The following is a 25,634-nucleotide window of genomic DNA, read 5'->3' as shown; positions in this document are numbered from 1 at the left end:
ATTTTAACAGGATCATTGTGGCAGCTGTATGGAGGTCAGCGTGGAGGAAGAGGGACTAACAAAGGGTATAGGGCAATAAATCAAGCTGGAGATCACGGTGGGTGTTGACCAGGATGGTTTTGATGGAGGTGCTAGAAATGGCTGGATTCTAATTATATTTTGGTCTTAGAGACAAGGATTTGTTTAATGGATTAGACACTATGTATAAGGGAGAGAGATTAATGAGAGAAGCCAATAACATCTCCAAAATTTTGGGTTTCATCAGAATGGAGCTGAGACTGACCAAGAGGCAGTGGTAAGAAGGTTTTGTGGGGAAGATGATGAGTTTGACAGTTATCTTTGCCTATAAGAATCTATGGAGGTGTTGAGTAAGTAGCTGAAGATACAAGCCTAGGGCTTAGGGGACAGTTATGGGCTACAGATATAAGTTTGGAAGTTATTGTATGTGCATGGTGTTTAAAGCCAGGAGCCTAAATGAGATTGCTCAGGGAGTGAGCGCAGATGGAAAAGCCCTCGACCATCCTGGATGAAGTGGTCAGGAATATGAGGAAGACCGAATGAGGAGACTGAGAAAGAACCACTGGTAGGTAAGAAAACAAACAGAGAGGGTGATACCTTGGAAGCCAAATGAAATTCTCATTGATCGGCTTTGTAAAATGAAAGTTAGATGAAGACCAAAAGGAGACCTTTGAATTTGGAATATCTAATTATTGGTGCCCTTGACCAACCCAGGTTTGCAGTAGAGAGGGTGAAAGATCAAGAAAGAATGGAAGGAGAATTGGGAACAGACTATGAGCGATTCTTTCAAGGTGTTCTTCCCCAAAAAGAGCAGAGAAATGGGGCAGTAATCAGAAGGGAGAGTGGAAACATGGAAGAAATACCAGCATTTTGTACTCTGATAGGGATGATCCAGTTGGGAGAAATAATTAGTGATGCAAAAGAAAAAAAGGAAATTGTTGGTGCACAAATGGAGTGTGGGATAGGCAGAAAGGCCCTCCAAAGAGGTCCACACTGTAATGTCTGGAATCTGTGAATCTATTATGTTACATGGCAAAATGGACTTTGCAGACATGATTGAGGTTGTGGATCTTAAAAGAGAAAGATTGTCTTGAATATCTGGGTGTGCTCAATTTGATCACATGAGCCCTTCAAAGCAGAGAACTTTCTCAGGCTGGAATCAGAAATGAGATGCAGCAGAAATTAGAGAAATTTCAAGTATCAGGAATGCTCAACACATTGCTATTAGCTTTGAGATGTAGACCTCATGTGCAAGGACCAGAGAGAGGCCTCTTGTAGCTAAGGGCTGCCCCCACCTGACAGCCAGCAAGTGAAAGGTCATTTAGTCCTATAGCTGTGAGGAATTGGATTCTGCACACAACCTGGATGAACTTGGAAGTGAATTCTTCCCCAGAGCCTCAAGAAAGGAACACAGCTTGTGTTCAGCCTTGCAAGACTCTAAGCAGAGTAGTTAGCCAAACCTACCTACAGATTCACGAACTAATAAAGTTTGTATTTATCTGTCTTGGCACTGATGGAAGACTAATAAATAAGAGTGATTGGCTTTAGAAAACGGCATGGATGATTCATCCAAAGAAACACACAGGAAGGCAGGGTAAATGGTAGAGGTACTGCTAGGTGGGTTGTGTTGATGGGCTAAGATTGTGAAAGTTCTCTGTGACTTCTGCTTTCTCAGTGAACTGGGAGTTACCTTTCTCTGGTTGAGACAGAGGGTAGAACTAGTGGAGGTTTGAGGTCAGAAGGTATAAAATAGTCACCTGGGAGAGTGAAGAGCAGGAATTATCAGAGAAATATAATATGATGGCCGAGAGCACTAAGGGCCTATCTGAGTTTAGTCATCACGAATTAAAGTGATAGCAGCCAGCAATTCCCTTTGCAATATCTGTAAGACATCCAAATAGAAATGTCGTGGGCAGTTTGGATATAATTCTGGAGAGTCAAGGGCAGATGCAATGGTATTAAAAGCCATGGAAGGATAAGAAATAACTTTGGGAGTAAGAATAGACTTAAGGATCTTCCAGTGTTTAGATGTTGGGAAATTGAGTATGATCCAGGAAATGAAACCAAAACAGAGTGGCCATAGACGTAGATGTGCAACCAAGATAGTGGTTTCTCAGAAGTCAAGTTCCAACAGTCCGTTCTATGGACTGAACTGTGCCCCCACCATTTCACAGGTTGAAGCCCTAAACAGCATTGTGATGGTATTTGGAAAGAGGGTCTCCAAGCTGGCAGTTAAAGTTAAATGAGGTCATAAAGGTGGGACCCTAACCCAGTAGGTCTGGTGCCCTTATTAGGAGAGGAAGAGATGCCAGAACTCTTTCTCTCCACCGTGTGAAGAGAGGAACAGAAGGCAGCCCTCTGCAAGGCAGAGAGAGAGAGCTTTCACCAGACACCAGCTCTGCTGGCACTTTGATCTTGGTCTTCCTGTCTCCAGAACTACGAGAAAATAAGTACCTAGACTATGACATTTTGTTGTGCAACCTGAGTGGACTGATAGGTTAGTTATGTGAGTCAACAAATTCTCTTTTTTGCCTGTGGTGATTTAAGTTGGCTTTCTGTTACTTATAACAGAAAGAGTCCTAACAGATTCAATATAGAGTACCAATGTTTCCTAGAGGTGACTGTCAACTCTCTTCTCCATGATATAAATACTTTGCACTTGCAGCTCAAGAAAAGTGTAAGGATCTGTATCTCTCTCTGTCTATCTCATTCATAAAACACAATAATATCCATTTAATGCTATTGTGTTTAAAAATACTGGTTTTCTGAGACACCATCATTTAATATATACTTTGGAATGTTTTGGGAAACACAACATTTGAAAGGACCACATTTTCTGCAATTTATTAGTAATAAAAATAATCTGAAAGGAGCCACCTAATTTCAACCTCTTCATTTTCTTCCTAAATTCCCTTCTTAGGTAACCATGACTCATGGAAATGACCACTTTTAGTCATTTTCTTTCCTTTACAATTCAACTCTCTATTTTCTCTATTAATGGAAGAAAACACAATTCTCTTGCTGCATCTCTAGGAAGATAAATTTGTCAGTGTCCTTATAGATGTTAAATTTGTTCAAGAAATACTCACTAAAGTATATATTATTAGCAGAATCCAGTTGTGTACATGCAATGCACTCTCAACATTGACAGAGATCAATGAGATGTGATCTCCACCTTTAAAAGTCATATACTGGGCTTCATGTATAAGACTCATGTGTTATAATAGTGATGTAACAGTCATAAAAGGAAATATGTAACAAGGGTAAATGGGGGGAAAGATAAAATGGAAATCCAGAAAAGGAGATTACTTTTACCTAGGGGAGATTTGGGAAGACTTTGCATAATGTCAGAGATTTCACTTGTCCTGAACCAGGGAGGCACATGGTATACTAAGGGACTGACTGGTAGGTTAAGTATAATGGAAGTATAGGATATGGGAAAGGAATAATATATTGTGATCACAACATGATAGGTTAGTGAAAAATTATAGGAAGTCTGGAATTTGAACTTTACTCATTAAGGAATGAGGGATTATTAAAGATCTACAAGTAGGGAGTTAAAGTAGCACTAGTGTATTCTTATTGGCAAAATGGCTAGTTCTGGATACGGACAATTAAACATGTGATTACAACAGAATGAGCTGGGAGTACATAAAAGAGAAATCAACATCAGATTTTTAACTCAACAAAGGTTTCTCCTTGAACACAGTAATATTTGAGATGAAGTCTAAAGGGTAAATAAGAGGCACTCTGGTAACAGGAGGATTACGCAAGATGAGTAGGAGGTACTCCAGTAAAAAAGGGTGTGCTACAGGGCATGAACAGGACTGCCTGCTAAGGTGACAACACAAAGACAGACAAGTGACAATGAGTGTGGTTCATGCCAGGGGCCAAAGCAAGTTCAGTGTAGCTGGAGTGACAGGTGAAGACAGGATGGGACTTTCAATTATAGTAAGAAATTGAGACTTTGTTCTAAGAGAAATGGGAGTATGTTGAAGATTTTTAGACAAAAATGACATAATCAAGGTTGTAGTTTGTATTTTGAAATATTACTTTGGCAGTTGTATGGAAACCAGAAGAGGAAAGTCTGGAGACAGGGAGATCAGAAGTGAAAGTATGGTGGCTTGGATGAAAGTGGTGGTAACATGGAAGGAGAGACATAAGCAGATTTAATAGTTCTTTAGGAAATGTCATTTAATAGGATTTGGTGATAGGCTGAAAGTGAAAGACGTTTTCTCTGGGATGAGACTAAGGAATGAGATAGTCAAGGATGACATTTAAGGTTCAGGCATGGTAAATGGATGCCACCTATTGAGTTAGGTCTTGTAGGGAAGATTCTAAGTTCAGTTTCAACTTAAAGTATAGATGGGTATATTGTTATGAAACTCATCAGAAAAAGCTGGGCTAGAAGAGCAGTCTTTAGTACCATCATATTGGTGAAATAAGTCGTATGAGCTGATGGAATCACTCAGGAAGCATGCCTAGCATGAAACAGATGACGGTCTAGGCAAACACTAAAAGGAACACCAATATTTAAGAGCTGGGCAAAAGATATGAAACCTATAAAATATGGACAAGGAGTGGCAACATAGGAAAAGAGAGAATGTGGTGTCACAGATTCTAAGGAAAATTTGTTTCAAGCTGTTAAATGTAGATAAAAATATTAAATCTACTGAGAGGGAAACAGGACACCTTTTATAGCTACTAAATAGCTATACAACTGTGGTATTAATGTAGGTATAAGTAAATAGAAAAATAAATCAACAGAACAGAATAAAGTCTAAAAGTGAACCAATGTATGTACCAAAATTTAGTATAGAATGAGAGTGGCATTTTAAATTAATGGAAAGGAATAAACTACTTATTAAACAATGTTGGAACAAGGCCAGTCATTTGCAAAATTCAACATTCAAACAAGTTGAACTTAGATTCACTCCAAAATCCATTTACAAATATAAATTGCAGTTAGATAAAGGACTTAAACATGAAAAACCAAGACTCTAAAAATGTCAGAAAATATATGATTGGATGTATGTGATCTCAAAGTAGAGAAGGCCTTCTTTGAAAGGACACAAAAGCAAGGCTACAGAGAAAATAAAGTATTTTACCCCCAAATTAAAGTCTTCCATATGATCAAAGACATTATAAAGAAAGTTAGAAGACAAGGCATTAAAAGGTTTTTTTCAACCTATATAAAGCATAATTAATATACATTATTATACTTTGTTAAATCTCCAACCGATTTATAAAACAGGGAAGAAGATCTGGGGAAGAAACCAAAGGGACACAGATGTTTAAAGGCTAGGTGCGGGAAGCCTTTAAAAATACACACAGAGTCACAGTACATGAGAAAAAATGTGGTGTCACAGGAACCAAAGAGAACTGTGTTTCAAGAAAGGTAAATCAGTCAGCATTCCAAAATTCAGAATTTTAAGACTTTTGAAAGGTGAGACAGGTACAAACTCTAATCGCCTCGGTGGGGTCAAGGCAGCTCGCCCTCCTTGTCTCAGTAATTTCTCTCTTGGAACAGAGCCTCCAAGCTCAGTGTTCTCCTCCCCTAGTCCTGAGCCTGACCCTTCTGGGCCACGTCACCCTGCCAAATCTGCCAATCTGTCATTTCTGCCAGTGGATCCATATTTTATACCAACTTCTCTTTTCTCTGTCAGTATGACCCTGTCTGCCAATCTGAATCCTCCTTCCTGTCGCTGATGGGAGAGCGACACAGTGAGAACACATACTCATGCCTTTGAAGATGGAAATTTTACTTCTTACAGGGAAGTTATTTTAAGCATTAAGTAGATAATGTTTACAAATATTTATCGTGCACCTGTTGTGAGCCAGGACTTATATCATCAACAATGAATTACTGAATGAATAATGAATAATATCAACAGCAATGAATACAAATGAATTACTGAAAATTTGATGAGAGAAATGTTGACCCTACTATTGAATTTTCCTCCTATGCATTTAAAATACTTTGCATTTCAGATTATTTTCTCTTTTCTTCCCATCACTACTGTTCTTTTACCAAAACGGTTTCCCAAATCAACAGACTATTTTGGAAAGTCTCCAAAATGCTAATTTAGCTCAGAACCGCAGCAAACTATCAAACAGAAGAGAAAACTGGAGAGCAAGAAGCAAAAAAGTTCTAAATTCTACCATTTAATGCTCATTATCAACCATTCTCCATCAGGGAAAAATTGTAAATCACAATTTAGTTTTGGTTACCCCTTCCTTGTGTGTAATTGACCTCTCCATCAGCCTACAGGCCTGAGGAGTCTTTCTCCGTAGCCTTCACCCTCCTTGCCTTCATCCAGCCACCTGTGAGCACCTCTTCTTGAAGGCAGCACCTTGTCAGCATTTTCTGGCCCTGTGCTTCCACTCATTTTTCACCAATTCTCCATGCCTCTACCCTCTGCTGTCCAAGGTGTAGCTGTTATCATGTCATCCAGCAGATCTTTAGAAAGTCTATTCTGAACATAGCAGTTATTTGACAACTTAATCAACACAGGTTGATAGAAGAAAAAATGATCATGTCAGGATTCCTAAGGCTATTTACCTTCAAACTGGAATTTTCTAATCTAGAGACATGCCATATTATGGGCTGAATTATGTCTCCCCAAAGCTCAGGTTGAAGCCCTAAGCTCCACTATATCAGAAAATGACTGTGTTTGGAGATAGAGACTATAAAGAGGTGATCAAGTAAAAATGAGGTCATATGGATGGACCCTAATCTAATACGATGGTGCCCTTATAAGAAGAGATTAGGACACAGATAGTTATAGAGGAAAAACTATGTGAAGATAAAGGGAGAAAGCATCCATCTAGAAGCCAAAGACGGAGGCCTCAGAATAAAGCCAATGCTGCTGACATCTTGATCTTGGACTTCCAGCCTCCAGACTGCGAAGAAATACATTTCTATTGTCTAAGCCACAGTCTATGGTATTTTGTTATGGCAGCCCTAGCAAACTCACAGGTCCTAAGGGAAAGATTTGGGGAAAGTTGCTTCTTCAGAACACAAGAGGCAGAGGGTCTTGTGTGTTAGACTGCTTCTGTGTTTCTTTTCATATTGATGTATATTTCTCCATAATTTATATTTTATCATTTGAATTTTTTATATTGTTAAAAGTTTTGTTTTCTGCAATATAGAAACTATAATTTTAAGACCCTGACTTATTAAAAATAAGTTAATGGTTAATTACTTTCTTTGCAGTGTTTCATCAGGATTTCTTTATATAGCAATTACCTTCATGCATTTAAAATAGGAATTTCATTTGGAAGGGTTTACTTTTATGTATTTTTTTAAGTGCTTAAGTTTTTAAGGTGTGATAAAATCGATGTCCTTAAGAAAATAATCATTGCAAAAGTTAAAATTCACAATAAGAATTAAAGCTTGATTATCAACTTTCTAGGAGTCCCTAAAATAGCAAGCTGTATGAGGACATTTAAAGCCTAAATTCCATTTAACAAAAGTTCAATACATGTGTTATTTTTTAGAAGTCTTCTACTGAGTAGGAAAACACTTTCCCTGTATTTTAGGAAAGCACGTACATGCCTTTCTTAATGCTCAGAGATATGCCACCATTAGACAGCTTCATGAGGTCACCAGACGGGTTCTAACTAGCTATGTAGTTAGGTGTGTTCCCAGAACCTACTGCAGTATTTGTGGGCCAGAGTGCATAGCTGTCTAATGACTGAAATGATAAACAAATGAGAGTGGTGGAGAAGTTACATGTAAGTCAAAGGATGTAATTCAAAGAAATTGAAAGGAGGTTCTTATCACAGCATAGCCCTTCAACCAGGAGAAATTACACTGAGCTGGGAGTTCAGATTATGTGAACCCAGGGGGAAGAAACTGGGTACTTTATTGAGTTATCAAGGCATGAGGCTCTTATTCTGCAGGACAAAGATTTTGGCAGCTAGGGACTGTAAGACAGATTCCACCTAGCATTAAAGAAAAGCTGTAGGAAATTATGAGGACATGGGGTGGTTACAAGCAGTGGGCAACTCTACCTTCACAGTTATTTGGGGTGGACTTCAGAACAAGTGAAATACATGTAAAACTGGTATAGTTTTGGTATAGACAGTAAAATGAGAAGTAGCTACTTCTAATGATAGCAAACCAGATAGCCCTGAAAAATTGATCCTTATATTAAATGAGGGACTAGTTTATTCACCTCAGGTCTCATTTCAATATCATTAAATGTCCTTAACCAATCACTTAAGAAACAGAACAAGTGTATGCATCTTGCAGCTTCATGACTCGGTATATGACCAACTTTTAAAATGATCAGATCCACCTAGATAATGGCTAAGCCTTTACCACATATGTAACAGAATTCCTCTATAGAAGACCCTGGCATATGTGATGACTTTCCTCTTCATATTTACAATCACATTGTGATGACTTTGAACTTTTATCTGATGACAGGGGCAAGTGGAGATGCCTGGGTGCAGTGAAGAACTGTCATGTTGGCTATAACTGATGAGTTAATGTACATTTTTTAAATGTTTAAATCAAATTGTGTTAAATAAATCACATATAAAATTAATTTCGTAGATGAAACTATTTCAAATGTATAGTATGTGAACATAAATGCCTAGGATGGTATACCTTATTTATTGAGGTAGGCATTTCCGAGCAGGAAAATATTCTTGATACTCAGGTTAAAGAGTAATTAAGGACACGTTTCAGCAACACATTTAAAATACATATGCATTTTTCTACAGGGGTCACTTTCCCCCCTAGTATTTCTCATGACTTCTTGTTGCCATGGCACAAGCCAACCCCACATTTTCTAGGCTGCATGACCTCAACTCAATACTGACGTCACTACCTTCTCTGCGTTTGTTAGAATTTAGAGAAATACTCATCTCACACACATGCACTACTGACAGGGACGAGTAACTTTCTAGTTTCTTAAGAATCTGTAAAATTAATCCAAATATAACATTCCTTGAGTTCAATTAGAACAATGTTAAGCTTTTAATTTTCTCATTTTCATCATTTTGTGGACACCCAGGCTTATTCTTTGAGGTTATGCCAGAACTCTCACTCAATCCTGCGAGTTAAGAAAGCAAAACTCTTTCTCGTTGGCCCCTCTGTGATTTATCCTTGAGTTCAGGCAGAATTGCAGCCAGTGAATTCCTGTCATCCCAGGGGTGCTTCTCCTTGACTCTCACAGAAATCTCCATGAACTTCCCATTCCTGTCATAACCTACGTCAAACTTCCTTGAATAGATTCTTGTTTCCAGACTGTTCCTTACTCTCTCTTCCGCTGAACGCCCTCTTTTCTTCTTGCGGTAACAGCTCTTTCACTTGATTGAATAGTCATACTGTCAAACACTTGCTTCTCTCAGTTACTTGTGTTTCTCTCTAGATTTGCCTCATTTTTGGTCACCAGCCTGTAAGGCTGATATACTCTTCTCATTCAATTTCTGGGAATCCGTGCTTCCTTGTATATCATTCAATTATAAATAAGTCCCAGGAAAATTCCTTCTTAGAGCTGACAGCATTTTGTGTTCTCTCAAAGCAGGGGATAAAATATAAATTTATGACAGGAAAACTTTCTCATATTTTTACAGGTAATGTGGATTTAAGAACAGTAGAAACGCTAAAGACTGCCAAGATTCTTACATGGAAATAAATAGTCCTGTATTTATCATCACTTGTTGTATTTTTGTATCCTTAATTTTGCAAATCACGCTTCCCTGTGCGTGATGGGTACTCAGTTAATTATTCAACACTTTTCTCCAAAGCTTTCCCTCTGCTATTCCTAAATGTAGCATCAGATTGGATACTAGCCTTTTGGATCTGCAGAGAATATGTAACCTTAGCATGTACTGCACTCGTCTCCATGGATACCAAATTTCTCTGAATGGCACTTAGAGTGAGAAAAATCTATAGGGAGAAGCTGAATTTTGCTCATTCTTACAGTCCAGGTCCTTCTCTTCCGGACCTTTATTCCCCCTACATTTTCTATTCCAGCCTATGTATGATGAGAATCTTAGCACACTTCTGGCAAAAGAAAACCCTTGCATTAGGATCACAGGCCATGATGTTTGTACCTCTTTGACTGCCCCATGATCATCAGCCCCTGGAAACTGCAGCTGCTGCAGGAAATGGGGAGGTCAAAGCCTAAATCTATTTTTGACAAACTCTAACCAGGGCTCTAACTCTAACTCCAACCCCAACTTGAGCTCAGAAACCTGGTGTTCAGTAATAACAGCAATTGCAGAGGGGCAGGAATCCTAGAGCAATGTGTAGATTTTTAACAAGCTAAGTTGAAATGATAAGCTTTCACAGCCCAGTCAAATGGTCAAAGTTCTCCGTTTTTGGTTGGAATGAGACTAACATTAGAAAATCCCTATTTACCACCTTGTGCTGCTTAAAGCTGTAGTGGATTGTTACTTTTGTCCTTAAATAATAAAAACAGAAAACAGGTTTATTACTATAGCAAAAGGGGATACATATTTATGTGACATGAAGAGAAACCCAAGTAGGTAATTAAACTTAATTTAAATTTTCTTTGCAGATGCAATATTTCAAAACTGCAGTATCCATCAACAAAAAGAAAAGTATCTTTGATGACTAAACAAAAATCTGAGGCTAGCTGTCCTACCTAATGCTCTACTTGTTGGTTTTTGTGTTCTATATTAGTACCTACACTTGTATAAGAGCAGAAGATACACTACAATTAATTTCTGACATATTTTCATCTTGGCTCTTTACTTGTTCTGAACTTAAGGGGGGGAAGTGGGTCTCAGACCCTGAGGTGAGGAATCCCATAGGATCGCCCTTGCTCGAGGGCCCCATGGCAAGGCACTGAGGGCCCAGAACATGGGTACTTGAGACTGAAGCTGAAGATGGAAGACAAGGAGATGAGTGCTCCACAGAGGCCAGGGGAGCAGCTGGCAGTGACCTTGAGCATGAGGCAAAGACTAGTTCTCAGCCCCCATGACTCCTAGAGGGCAGCTAGCTGGGGCTTCCTGGCAGGACTCCACTGGCTTTCCGCAAACGAAGGGCAGCCTGCTAGGACGGAATGTTCTTTAGGGATCAATTTGGACTGTGCTTGAGACAAGGACAGGGTCCAACACCCAGAGCCTTAATTATTAGATTTTCTTCTTTCCTTCACTAAAATGCATGCCTAATTTGGGATATAAAAGGTTTTACCCCTTTAAGAAGAACCCATCTCCCTACCCAAAAAACATGCTCCCAATAGTGACAGATAACTACAGGTGAGAAAGGCTAAAAATTTCTCCCTGCAGACAGCTGTCAGAATCAAGCTCCTTCCCACACTGTAGGAATGGCAGAGAGAGCGGAGAGAAGCTCTGGGAAACTTTCTTACTCTTGCCTTTTTCTTGCACATTGTGAAGTGTATCTAATGAGTGCCTCTTCTTCCTTCCATTTCAGGCAAAAGCAGAAGTCCAATTTATTTCTTGTTCAATAGTAGGTCAGTACTAGATGCTTAAGAGAGACACGGGTGTCATTACTGATCTGAATTTAAAGCTAGGAAGAGATATTCTCAAAAGATAACAAAAATGTGTAAAGGGGACTGCAGAAGCCATCACCATCACTCTGGACACATCCTGGCTTCAATGTTAACACACCCAGTAAGCATAAGGGAACATAATAATTCCCCACTGTGATGGGAACATTTCTTGAAAAGGAAGAGTTTATGAATTGGATGATGTCAACTAATCATATCCTGAAAAATACCTTGTCAACTCAGAAAAAACAATTCAAAGAAACACTAAAGAAAAAATAGAATGGAACAAACAGCAAAATATTATTCACTTCAATGAAAGCTTCAGAGTACATTCCACAAACTGAAGGTTAACTTTACTTTGCCTTGACTCTTGCAAACAGAAGGCAATGCCACAATTTTCTCCACCACAATATATATAGCATAATTTGCTCTACTGTTATTTTAATTTTAATTTTATAAGTTCTTCATTTTTATACAAATCAGCTTTCAAGAACACGGGAACAGTTTTTTCTTTTGTTTTGCACCTTTATTCCCCCAGCTCTTTGGTTTAGTTCTCCTTTCTCTCCACAGTAGGAAAGCAGACAGACTATGGTGAAAAAAATTGATAAGTTTCGGAGGAGGGATCATTTCTTACACTTCTTTGTAAACCCCATTGCTTCGCACCATGTTTGGCAGATTTAGGCACTCGAGAATATTTGTTAAGAGGTCGAATGGATGGGCTGAGGAATGCGTGAGTGGATAAATGTACTATGTTATCCTCCTACTGTAACTTAAGGGAAAGAATATATTGCCAAATAATCTTCTGACACTAAAAATGTCATTAAAATTAATGTTTTCAGAAGACTTATAAAAATTTACCAGACATCTGTCTTACCCAATCACTAGAGGTACCTGGAGGTTGATGTTTACCAGCTTCCTTCTTTCTTACTTGGACTCTCCAATCAGAGATGGATCAGCATTACAGAATTTGGAAAAATGGTGTCCTGCCAGCCGTTTGTTTCAGTTCTACCACCAAGTCGCCATGGAAAATATGGAAAAATCACAGAATCAGGGTGATTTCTTAGAACATTCCAAGAACGTTTTGACAGTATAGAAAGGGGGTAGCTTTGTCAGGAATCCTGCCCTTCAGCAACTCAGTCTGTCATTCCAAGAGGAAATACTCTAATAAATAAACTGCACTTCTGGAAAGAGTTTTGCCCTGAATCTCTGCCTTCTTCTCTCCTTTTTGCCCTGAGTCTCCCGCAAAGGTCCTCTTTCTCCACCTGAATGAAAACAGGCTTATGGCTGTTTGGCAGCTAAGCTGGCACACCATGCACTGGGCCATGACAGGAGCGCAGCCCTGATGACTCACGGCAGAGTACGCAGACGCGTACAGTCTCTGGGAGAGGACATGCCTGCATCACAGGTCAGGGTGGAGAGCAGTGGGACTGGAGCTGTTCCTTCACTGTGGGCTGGGCAGGTCCTGGAGATGGAGATGGCACTTCTCAGATGCTCACACAGATGCACTCCCCACAACTGGGATCCCTCCAGGTCGCTAGCTCAGGTGCTGTGCAGCCTCGGTCAGCGCCTTCCAGAGATAACAGCTCTTCCTCAGCTAACTTTCACCTGGGTGGTGGCCCTGGCCAGGTTAGGGAGCAGAGGTGGAAGCAGAATCCATTCCAGAACCTTGTTGGGCCACCAACTCAGAAGGCTATGTGCCAAGCTACCAATGCTCAGAGTCCCGTCAATCCTTCCTGACAGGGCATGTACAAGGCAAACATTGTTCTCAGCTGGACCTCACATCAGAAGAAAAAAATTCTACAGCATAACCATGGCCAGACTTGCTCCCTTTCCTAAGATGCTGTTCTGCTGCATTTGTGCCCTCCCTGGGTCTGAAGAACCTTAAATCCTTCTCAATCCTGTCAACAAAAAGTCCCAGCACAATGTTAAATACATAGTTTGCTGTCTGTGAGTGAGGCGATGTCCTCTTATCTACCTCCCCGAACTGAAAGAAACTGTCAGGAAGTTTTCTAATGAAAACCTAAGGGAGACAGAAGGAAACTAATTTTTCACCAATTCTTCTTCTCAACTTTTGATTTTCCACAAGAAGCATGCATTACTTTGCAATAATAAAAAAGGGGATGGGGGTCTAGGATGGAATGAATTCACTTCACTGTTTCACATAAAAATCATTATTATAAATGAATTTTTAAAGATTAAATATAATGTGTGCATTTTATTGAGTGTTGAGGGAAGTGGTACAGTTTAATTGAGGATTTCCTGTGTTGTCTGGAGCTGAGAATAAGGGATTGTATTGTGGCCTCCCTGCCCCCCCATTTTTCCTTTCCCCCAGAGTCTAATATATCAACCAAATAAAATTAGCATAATTAGGTAGTGGACTAACGATGGAGGGGCTCTTTCTCTAAAATTTTCAAGTGAAACCCCACCATCATAAAGCAAACAAATATATGTATTCATTGAAATTACATGAATATGATCCTTGTAACTTTAAGGAATTCAAATAATTTGAGATTCAGATCACTCAAAATACAAATGATTCTCAGAGAATAAGCACAGGCTCTGATTACAAATGATCGTCTCCCTCAGTGGTGGTGACTACACGACTCCCCCGCCTGAGTCAGTCTTCTTCCCAGTGACTCCTGCTCCCATCTCATTGCTCTCCCCGGCTCATCCTGCTTCCTGCCTCTGAGTTCAGGAGCTGGTGATGGTGTGACTGCTGGCAGGGCTTGCAGAGCTGTTCCTGTAATATTAACCCTGGGAGAACATAGAACCCTACAGGTTCTGTGGGATGTTTCTACCTCTTTAAGTTCATAGGACGCAGCAAGCCGCCGGCAATCCTCCTCTAGCTGGGCAGAGATGACTTCAGCCGGGTGAGCAGTGAATGGGAGTGGAGGAGATGGACACAGTCAGGGAGGCCTGCATGCTCTTGGCCGCAGAGGAGAGAGAGCAGCAGCCTGAGGAGAGTCAAGTCCCCATCAAGTCACTTCAGGTTGGGATGAATTTAGCATGTGTATAGCCTGAGGGACACAGCCAGGGAAGATGGGGACCTCTAGTTTTCTATTCATCCCAAGTTCCCGTTGAGTTACTTTAGATTACAAAATATTTGATCTGTTATTTATACACATTTATTTTAAGAACCAGGAATCCCTTTCAAGTGATTGAATGAATCCAACAGATGGAAGCTCCTTGTACCTCATTACCAGGACTACAGGTGCTGGGATCTCTATGAGCCAAATAAGAAGATAAACCCTGGCAGTTACTCAGTGGCAAAAAACACCACAAAATGAAGCTTGTGGAGTTTAATATGATTGGGAAGTATTTTTAAATAATGTACTTTCCCCCTTTATTCAGTGTGTGTAAGATACTTTCAAAAATGCTTTGTGCTCTTTCTTAGAACACTACTCAGATAAGTGTCCTTCCCTGAAATAAATTAAGCAACATAAAGTTTCTTTACAAAATCCAAAGTCCTTTTTATTTTTCAGTCAATGCTCTAAACAGACCAGCAACTCCTGATCTTTTTAAGTGTGGAAGAATTCATGGTTGGTTACTGCCTAACTATATGCTGATAGTACTAATTTAAAGAGTTTGTAATTAGTGCTAACCAGTTCCTGAGAAATTCCCAACCTATGACACCAGGGTAACAAAAAATGGACTGGATATCCTTGCAAGAGTTATTAGCTAGCAAGAACTGAAACCTTGGGTTGTGGCAGAATCTTCATCTAAATTCATTCAACTCTGTGAAATGAGCCTCACCAGGTCCATTATACAAAGCGGAAGTCAAATGCATAGAGGCTACGAAATTCACATGTCATCACACAGCTGGCTGGTAAGTGTCAGCATTAAGACTCCAATCTAGGCGTGTCTGGCCCTAAAGCGTGTCCACTTTCCCATGATTCCACAGCTCTCGCCTTCTAAAGGAGGGAAAGGGAAGTAAGCACCGAAGGTCATGCTGTGCAATGGCAGAAATGGGCCTGTCCTAGCAGCTCCCCTTTGTGATAATAGCTCTGTACCAGTAAAGCTGTATTTGATTATCTAAGGACATTCTGGCCCAGCCTGGCTGGGACTACTTAGATCTGCTGAAACCTGCTCTTCATGTAATCTGATCACTGAAATTCTTTTCCTTTTTCTTCTTCCTCTAAAGTTTCACCTCACATGCATGAAAATGCAGCTAATCCAGTAAGAGGAGATCTATATTCTTTTCCACATCTGATTGCTTCAATCTATTAGGTCAAAATCTTTCTAATCTTCTCATAAGTCCTATTTCACATGCTAAATGGCTAAATCCAGGGTATGTAACTGATATATTAATATGTATGCTGCTTCTTTCAGGTACAAATTAGTGGTGGAATTAGAATTGGATAGCTTCATTTTGTTTCTACACTACGGTTACTTGATAAAAAAATGTGGTGAGGTAACGTATAGCATGGTGACTATAGTTAACAACACTGTGATGTATATTTGAGAGTTGCTAAGAGAGTAGCTCTTACAAGTTCTCATCACACACAAAAAATTGTAACTGTGTGGTGATGGATGTTAACTAAACTTACAGTGGTGATCATTCCACAATATATACATATATCAAATTATTACATTGTACATCTAACAGTAACAATGTTATATGTCAACTACATCTCAATTTAAAACATTTCAATCTGCCTCTTTATTATGTTGGCCATGGCCTTCCTCTTTGATGACCATTCAATAATATTTGCTGAATGAATGAACAAAAGTATATCAGGTAAGCCTTAGGACATATATATACACAGCATATTCAGGCTGAACAGTGATGCCCTGATGCATGTCAGAACTCTGCAAAGTCTGTTTTTCCCATTGGATGAAAGAGAAGCGTCAACTGCCTTATATAATTTTTAATTTCATAAAATAGATAGACAAGAAAAAAGTTTTGCATGTTCTGACAGAGCCTTGAAAATGCAAGTTTAAGACTTTCACTACCAGATTAGCTTTTGCTGAAAATGTCTTCATGGTCTCCGGTCTCCACGTGCTTCTTCGTGCTGTCAGGAATGGAACAACTTTTCCATGAAAACAAAACACTTCCCAAGGAATGTTCTCAGAAATCTAAAGAACTTGAAAGTAGCATCCTAAATCGTAATGTTCTGATGGTTTCACAACTCTGACACTGCTTCCAACTTCCCTGCCCCTAATGGGTTCTGGTGAGGTTTTGTTTGTTTTCCCTCAGAGGGTTTTCTCAGCTGGACTCCATAGCTCATGTCAGAGCAGAGGGAGTAAAAAATACCCTCAGTGGGTGCCAAGAAAGCAGTCACCATGCACATACAAATAGAACAGTCCTACTGGCTTTTGACTCAAGACGTGAAGGCAAATTACTTGTAGGCCAACTGAAGCATTTATAAAATAGTTCTAGTCTAGGTAGGAAAAGTAGTTCAATTATCTTAAGTCTTACCTGTATTGGCAAAGAGAGGAAAAAATGAAACAGAATCTGGTGAGGTTTGCTTCTGGCTGCTCCTGGTCATTATGTAGAACATGTCTTATGAAATAGCATTGGCAAAAATGTACCCACAAATATGTTTTGAGGAATAAGCTACAGAGGAGGTGCACAGTATGGTATATAATTACAATGTGAGGAAGTCAAAGTCTCACTGAGAATGTTTTGCTTTTGCAATGTCAGTGATCGGTCTTGTGTTTCTGCTTCTGCTCTACCTCAAAACCTCACTTATTCACCCAGTGCCCTCCCCCTGCTCAACCCCTTTATTCTGGCAATGTTTCTACAGCATTCACCCACCAGTCAGATCAGTAAAAAATTAGCCAAATGATTCATTCATTTACTAATTCAACAGCTATTTATTGAACCATTACACCTTGTAGATACTGCCTAGCTCTATGTCCATAGGAACAAGAGCCTGCAGGAAAGTGATCCAATATCTTGTAAACCTAAGAGGAAACTCAGGCCAAACAGCACAGTGCGTGCAGGAAGGGAGGCCTGACAAAGTGCTGGGAGCTCCACTTTAGGAAACTGAATTTCGACCTCATTTTACTGTGTCATTTCACTATGTCTGTTGTTACCTTTTTATTTCTCCTCAGTATTTAACATTCAATAAAGTAATGTTAAGGACCAAGAGGGCCATTGGCTTGCCTTCACCACAGCAATTCCAAAGATCTGGACTAGGTTCTACCCTGCAGCCAGATGTGAAGGTAAACTATGAAGGGATGGACTGGGTTCAGAGCTCTAAGGGGCATGGACATAGCCTTGAAGGGGAAGACCTAGGAGCCAGCTGGGCCATGAAACGGTAGGCTTACAGGGAGAAAGGTCTGTTCATGTATCTGACAATTGAGCTTTCCTTATAACTATTCAAAATAACCCTTTATAAGGATAATTTTCATCCTTGTTGAAACAGAGGTCTTAGAGAATGTATATTCAACTTTCACATAAATTACTAAAAAACAACATTTAAGAGGAAACCTCTCTATCATTTTTGAAGTCAATCAACACATCCATTTTATGCCAGTCAATACACGAGGACCTAGAAAGAGTAAGGAATAATTCCTGTCCCCAAGGAGCCAACATCCAAGATAGGGAGACAGATGAACAACCCAACACATATATGTATGGCTGGCGTTATCCATGATTTAACTCTGACTTATTTATTTTCTTGTTCTGAATAATTCTCAACTTCACATTTTGAAAAAAAATTCCTTTATGTCACAAGACAAAAATAGTTTTCTTTAAAGGATACATCAATTATCTTTTTTTAAAAGATACATATATTGATAATATATTTTGTGCATTTCTTGAATTACCATTTTTCTGAGAAATTCACCATCAATTTCTCAAATTTGCTTGGTACAGGATGTAGTGAAGAATCACTCATTTTGGAAATTTATTTGCTAAAATACTGAGAAACTAACATTGAGAACCTTCACACTGGCTTTATAGCTTGGCTGCCTTAATTTGGGAAAGAATGATTTGACACAGGGAGAAAAGGGAGAAAAGGACAGCCCAGGTGCCCTGGAAAAGTAGGAATAAAGAAGGAGAAAGCAGGAATAGAGGAAGTTGACCGAGTATACTTTTTATGAATACATATTGAGATTTCAGTCATTCATGAGAAAAATTACTCACAGATTTGATATTGACTTGTTTTCTTGTTTGTTTTGTTTTATTTTTTATTATGTTATGTCCTTTAAGTTTTATAATGCTAAAATGTTAACATTTGGGGAAGCTGGATTAAGGGTACAACAAACTCTTGATAATTTTTGCACACTTTTTAAGTCTGAAACTACTCTAAAAATGTATGGACTAATAATAAGTTCAAACAGAAAGTAGTGGAGTAAAGATTTGAGTCTAAATATATTCAACTCCGCAAACTCTCATTTTTGACCATAATTATTCTAGGTGCACACACACACACACACACACCATTTTTTTAAATAGTTGATGATCAATTCCTACCTGTTCTTCAGCAACTGTGTTTTCTACCCGGAATGCTAGTCACAGGAAACCAAGCTTCTAAATCATGATCTCTAGTTTTTTTATGACTGGGTTACCTAATTTGGGGTCTCTTGCCATTACTTAACTACTGAAACTGATTTACTAACCTCTTGAAAATAATTCCCTTCAATTTGGACATAGTATTAGTTATCTATTATTGTGTAACAAGTTTTCCATATCCATAGTGGCTTAAAACAACAATAAACACTTTATTATCTTTGTGATCAGGAATTTAAGAATGACTTGGCTGGGTGGGTCTGGCTCAGGTTCTCCCATGAGATTGCACTCAAGATATTGACCAGAACTACAGTTATCTAAGGGTTTAACTGGGACTGGAGGATCCACTTTCATGATAACTCACTTACATGGTTGGCAAGTTGGTGCCAGCTCTCGGAGGTGGGCCTCATTTCCTTTCCATGGGGGCTTCTTCCAAGGTTGCTTGAGTATCTGCTTGACACAGAGCCTAGATTCCTCCAGAAGAAGTGATTCATGAAGGAGAAAGCTAGGTGGAAACTATCCATTTTAAGTCCTAGTCTAAGAAGTCACATACCATCACTTATGCTATATTTTATTTGTTAGAAGCAACTCATTAAGTTGGATCCATAATGAAATGGAGGGGAAGTTATATCCCATCTTATAAAAGGAAGGAGGATGTGATGCCAAAGAATTTGTAACATATTTTAAAACCACAAGATGTGGGTTGTGGCCAATGGTGCATATACCATCTACCCTTCTTGCCATGGATATACTTGGCTATAAGCTAATATTTCTAATTACTGTTCCTTGAAATAATCTGCCCCAAGATTTCTTTACATATTCACACCTAGGACTTTGCCAAATCCTTTGAATAGGACTCTTTATTCAAGTGACCAATAAACCAAGCAATATCCACTTTAGACAAGTAGGCATTTATTGCCTTGGACAACTCAAGGAAGTGTTGAACTAACCAAATCTCAGGATAGGCAGTGATCCAGAGAACTAAGTGGAACCTGGAGCTTGACTATGGACAGGATTGCCCCTCCATGTCCTGTCTTTGCTCTTTTTGGAGTGTCAACTCAATCTTTCTCACTTTAGAGCAGTTCTCCATGCATTGCAGGAACAATGGCTACCTGCACCTTCCAAAATTATATTCCGCAACTTCTTCCATGAGAGAGGGCCTTCCTTGTACTCTATATGGTTCCAAGTTCAACACACCAAGGAGCCTAAGTTGTCTGCCTTGGAGCCAAAGGAGGGACAGGATCCTATAACCTCCAGCTCCTGTGGTTACCATTAGGTGGCTGGGGAGTGATGAATGGTCAGCTTTCAAAGGAAAAGGGTGCCCTGGAGATGTCGTGGGGGAGGAATGGGAGAGTGATGGAGAGACAAACACGGGAGTCTTTCAAAGGGTTTCTTAAAAAAGGTGCCTACATCGATAAGGACTAACACTGATGGTAGAAATAGCATTTTATTTTTACACATACATATCATTTAAAATAAAAATAGTGACAGAAACAATATTTATGTGGAATCTACATACTCTTTCTTTTGATGACTCTCATTTGTGTGGATAGCCACAGTCATAATTGGCATTAATGTTAATATATTTTAATTAGAACAACATGCTCAGTGGTTATGTTCTATATTTTAATTTGAACCCTCAAGTAGGCATTTAAGAATTGGTTCTAACTTTCTGTTAGTTATAAAATATACTTTCCCCTTGGGCCTATCAGCAATATGGGAGACACTTTGACAACATTCCCACCTGTGACAGGTGGCTCACATTTCCTAGAATACAATGAACAAACTGGTAACACCCAACTTCTAGGAAGTGCAAACCATCACACTTCCACAAAACAACCATTCTGCTATTGGCTGTGTGAGTGTTGGGTGGGTGGAAAGTAGTTAGACATGCAGCTCTAGAGAGTTGTACATGCACCCATATACCTATTTCCTTTAGAATTTTATATAGTCAAATATGACAAGTCTGACAGTTTGGGGGCAAAAAAGTCTATGAGTGATAGTTGCATAAATAAAAATTTTCAAGGAAACATACATACATCATATACTTTACAAAATACACATCTACTATATACTTTATGAAAGTGTATTTCTTTCAGACATTTGACTTTTGGGGAGGCACTTTCTTCAGCTCCTGTCTTAGCCTAGTTCACAAGCATTGCCTCTCTGAGATAGCTATTGGTCACTCTTGAAAGGGGTGGTAGCTGTTTCTAAAAACCTGCCCTTTGTCCACTCACCATAGCAATCAACTCTTTCTCACCTTCTCTTCATCCTGACCTCTCAGTTTCTCCACTGATGCCTTGCACATACAAATGCTACTCTGGGTTCTTCCCATTTTGCACTAACATTTGAGCATCCATTTCTGGTCAATGCTTTTGGTAAAGCAAAAATTCTTCCTTAAACATGTCTTCTCAGCAGACCTGGCTACTCTGACAGTCCACATGCCAGCTGTCCACTTCCTGGCTCCCTCCTCAGAGTAACTGCCGTGAACAAGATAGACAGAGATTCATCCAGCACTTTCTATCTATTCTGTGGTCCAGCCCCTGCCAAACCCAAGCAGGGACTGGATAGCTGCTGATTGCTCTTTCCTTCTCCCCACAAGTTTACATTCCCACTTTCCCCACTTCAAATGGAATCTTAAATAGTAAAGCCATTCATGGGTAGTAAGCCTGGAAATAATAGCCTAGAAGGGAAGAAACATTTAACACATGGCAGGAGTATTCCTCATACTCAGACCCCTGGGAAAGGTAATTAGCCATTGGACTACACAGTGTGTCAATGTTTTAATCTTTGGCATGGATGGACCAAATCTACTTTAAGAATGGAGTCAAGGGCCATGGGTCTAGATCTCCAATTTCCTTTGCATGTCCTCAGCAAAATTGCCTCTTAAAACTTTGAGATGACAGAAGTCGTGTTTTCTCACTCACTGTTGAGACTGGTCTTTCCTAACTAGCACAACAGTCCAAGGAAAATCTGTAGCAATTGTGCAGTAAGGACAGTGCTCTGAGGATGCTGGCCCATCAGCCCGAAGAGAAAACTTCCATCCTCAAGATGGCGCCCTTCCTCTCACTAAGGAAAAGCTTCGATTCAGCCTGGACAGGGTCCCACAAATGGTAGCACCCCTCACTAAGTTGTCTCTTGGGTATATTTTCAAGGGCAAGACAGACAAGACCCTGACCAGTATTTGAAATCACAGTCAGTTGGATCTGGGGCTTCAGCTGCAGGCTTCTTCCCTGACGGCCTGAAGCTGGAAGTTGTAGTAGTCAGCTTCTTCACAAAACTGCCTTTGGCCTGAGTACTTCCTGTAATTGTTGGTCAAATTCAAGGAGGTATTTGAAGACCCTGAACGTTGTGAGGTTGCTAACCTGTTAGATCCAGAGCCTCTTCCCCAGGTTTGGCTCAGGAATAGAGCCCTGTGTCCTGGTCCGCAGTTTAACACAAATAAAATGACTCATTCATTCACTGATTAATTTTTTTTAAAAAAACCCACATCGAATGGATATCAAGTACTCACCACGGTGCTGATGGAGGTGGTCCAGAGGGATTTACTCACTGTACTCAGAGCACTCCTCCTGGGTGAAAGTAGTTGTCAGTCTCTAAATTCTTCTACTAGTTCTTTCAGATCAAGGGCTCATTATGTTCCTCTTCTGGGGTTTTCTGTTAGAAGTCTGCTCAAGGCCTGGGATTTCCTTGCTGGCAGCCCTTCTTGATGCCAACAAAGTGAAGTCTTTAAAGACAGTTTTAGGAAGAACTGAAAAATAACGTGACAAAGAGAGGTCTCTTCAAAAAATATTTTTGGTCGGGCCAGATACCAAACAGGCTAACTGCCCAGCAAATGATAAACCTAACCCTTCTGCTCCACCTAGATAACCCTAAGATACAGATTTGTCCCTTTGGAAAATCTGGGAATGGAAACTCATGTCCTTCCAAAAAGTATCCCTGGGTGGGAAAGCCTTTTTGTGGCCGTATCGAACAGAAACCTTTTTTAAACTTAAGGCTTCACACACATTGCTTCATTAAGGTCATTCAAAGTCAGCCTCACCCATTTAGCCTTCAGGTGTTAAAGCCCCATGCTAGTATGCAAAAGCTTCTCTTTCTAAAGCCACCAAATAGTAATCACAGAGATAGGCTAAAAGAAAACATGTTCACAGTTATTATCAACAAAGCCACTTATGGAACTGTACAAGGCATTAGATAAAAGGAATCAAAGAATAAAATATGTTTTCATGATCTCAAGGTTAGAGCTCTAGACTAAAAACACTCACAAGGGCATACAATGTTTGGTTCTCTCTCTTAAGGGGCCTTCAGGATTTGGGATAAGAGGTTGGGACAAGGTCAGGGGAATCTTCCTAAAGCTGTGAATAGCTGGAGTGTTAAGCCTGAGTCAGAGTCACCAGAGAGCTCCAGAACTTGGGGCCAGAATGTTGATAAATTAATTAAATAGGCTCAAGGCTTTTCACAGCTCATCTGTGTTATGCTCTATTACCCGTAATGTTACTTCATTATTATAATGTTACTCTATTAACCATGATGCTATTTCAGTGTAGCTTTAAAGAATTTTAATAATGATAATAACTACATTTACAGATTACAGATCACACATGTGTGACACTAAGATTCTAAGTGTTTCCTGTGTATAAATAATTTGAGAATGAAGATGGTGTAAGAGAGCTTCAGTGGGAAGGCAGCACGCACTAGAACAGAACCTAAGCACTTGTAGGAACGAGAACTTTTGGCAATAGTTAGATATGAAAAGGAGAAACTCAGCAAGTTTAAAATTGTTCTTCTTAGTTGTTTTTTGTTTGTTTTGTTGTTTTGGATATTTTTGACTTTGTCACACATGATTTTAGTGCTGGAGGGTCATCTTGATGGTAAGTGACTAGCTGTGGAACACCTGAGGCCCTCTCTCAGACTGTGTTAGATGACTAAGGACAGGTCTGGTTCTCTCTGTTAGATGACTCCTAATAAAGTCTGAGGCTGGATATAGGAGGGTAGGACCAAGCAATACTGTTTTGCACTGGCTCACCGATCCTCTTGAAAATGGAAGAAACGATATACAAAAAGGAGAAATGCTGAAAAAAGACATAATGGGAAAACTGTGTGGCAGGTCATGCTGGAAGGTCTGTTTTCCTGCATTGTAACCACCTGGGGAGAAGGGAGATTGTTCAAAAACCCAATTTCTAGGTTCTTCTTCCAGATAATCTGATGCAGTTGACAAGGGGTGGGAAGTGGGGACCAGGCACATGTTGAACAAGCACACAAGTGGCTCTGATGGAGAAGTTTCAGTAAAGACCACACTTTGAGAAATACTTTGAAAACAGTTAACACAAAACTGGAGAAACACAGGATCCAAAGTCAACTAGAGCCCAAGTAGGAATGATATTACAAAATCAGAGGTATATTAAAATAAGCAATTATGATTTCTTATTTAGTTATTGTTCATTCTTTGCCTATTTCCATTAAAATGTCTAGGAAGGAAAAACACATTTAAAAAATTATAGAACAAAAACATATTATCTATTTCTAGAAAAGGTATCTGGGGCAAGGGGGAAGGAGAGATGGAAAATAGATCACCTGTTGCCCAGTATGAATGTCACATACCTTACAGGACTCCAGAGCCTGCTTTAATTGCTTACTTATAAGTCTGCATTCCTGAACTATTTCATAGCTACCAGGGGCCTGGGGTTCATCTCAGGTGTGTGAATCTGACTGGATCCAGCCTGGTAGGGTAAGAAACACACACAAGGAAATACATCACTATTGATAAACTTGGACTTTGAAAAGAAGGAAGGTAATAAAGAATTAACTTGGAGGAATGTAAACACAAGAATGTCTGTTTTAAAGTTTTTGCTGCTGAAATACTAGATCCAATAATGACATTTGGTACTGTACAAATGAAGAAAAAATTATTAGCAGCTTTAAAAAAATCAAGTAGTGATAAAAATAATGAGTGTGATTATTTTATCACTTAACTTATAGCTTTCTAAGCACTGAATCAAATGTATAAAGAGATTCACTGCTTGGAGGAGCACATAAAATGAATATAAATGACTGATTAATATGGACAAAAGGTATAACATAATATGCTGAATACATTTTAACTAAATAAAATATATTCGTCCTTATGCTTAAAAAAAGGTTTTTAAAATTAACATCTGCAGTACCTATTCTGTCACATGATCTGTGAAGAAAACTGTGGATATATGTTTTTTTCAGTAGAGTCTTCTTGGATTATTTCAACAAGACTCATAAAGTAATAAAATAAAGTTCCTTAGTGCAACCAACCATACTTGATTGAAATAAAGGACAAATTGTATGAAAATACCTTAGAGTGAAAAAAAAATAGACATCAGTAAACTGTTGCCTTTTTAAGCATCATTTCCCCCTGTAATTCTAAATTCCTTCTCTGCTTTCTAACCCATGGGCCACTGAGCTGCCAACAAGAGCCATAATCATGGGCAACACAAGCCAGACGCAGGGTCAGGGCGAGCACGTGGCCAGCAGTGGCTGACGGAGGGGCTGGGCTTTGCCTCCCTGGAGGAGTGGCCCTTCTCTGTACTGAAGGTTAGTACAGACTTTATTTGAAAGCCAGTTACTTGTGAAAGAGACATGGATGTGAAGGGGAGAGCTAAAGGGACTTGGCAGTAGTTATCATTGCTTCTATC

General features: G+C 39.5%; 1 protein-coding gene across 1 annotated transcript in view; it reads right to left on the bottom strand.

The window, feature by feature from the left end:
* The window catches only part of PDE7B (phosphodiesterase 7B), a 312,328-nt gene extending 287,670 nt beyond the window's left edge, over positions 1 to 24,658 (bottom strand). The window contains exons 1-2 of the mRNA XM_036994627.2: positions 24,571 to 24,658; positions 22,484 to 22,720 (exon numbers count right to left, since the gene is read on the bottom strand). The gene's annotated coding sequence lies outside the window, so the exon portion shown is untranslated. The remainder of the gene's footprint in view (positions 1 to 22,483; positions 22,721 to 24,570) is intronic.
* Positions 24,659 to 25,634: the final 976 nt, after the last annotated feature.

This window comes from Manis javanica, chromosome 13 (genome assembly GCF_040802235.1).
Source record: "Manis javanica isolate MJ-LG chromosome 13, MJ_LKY, whole genome shotgun sequence".
NCBI classification, from domain to species: domain Eukaryota; kingdom Metazoa; phylum Chordata; class Mammalia; order Pholidota; family Manidae; genus Manis; species Manis javanica.
This window is presented reverse-complemented; position numbering and strand designations above follow the sequence as displayed.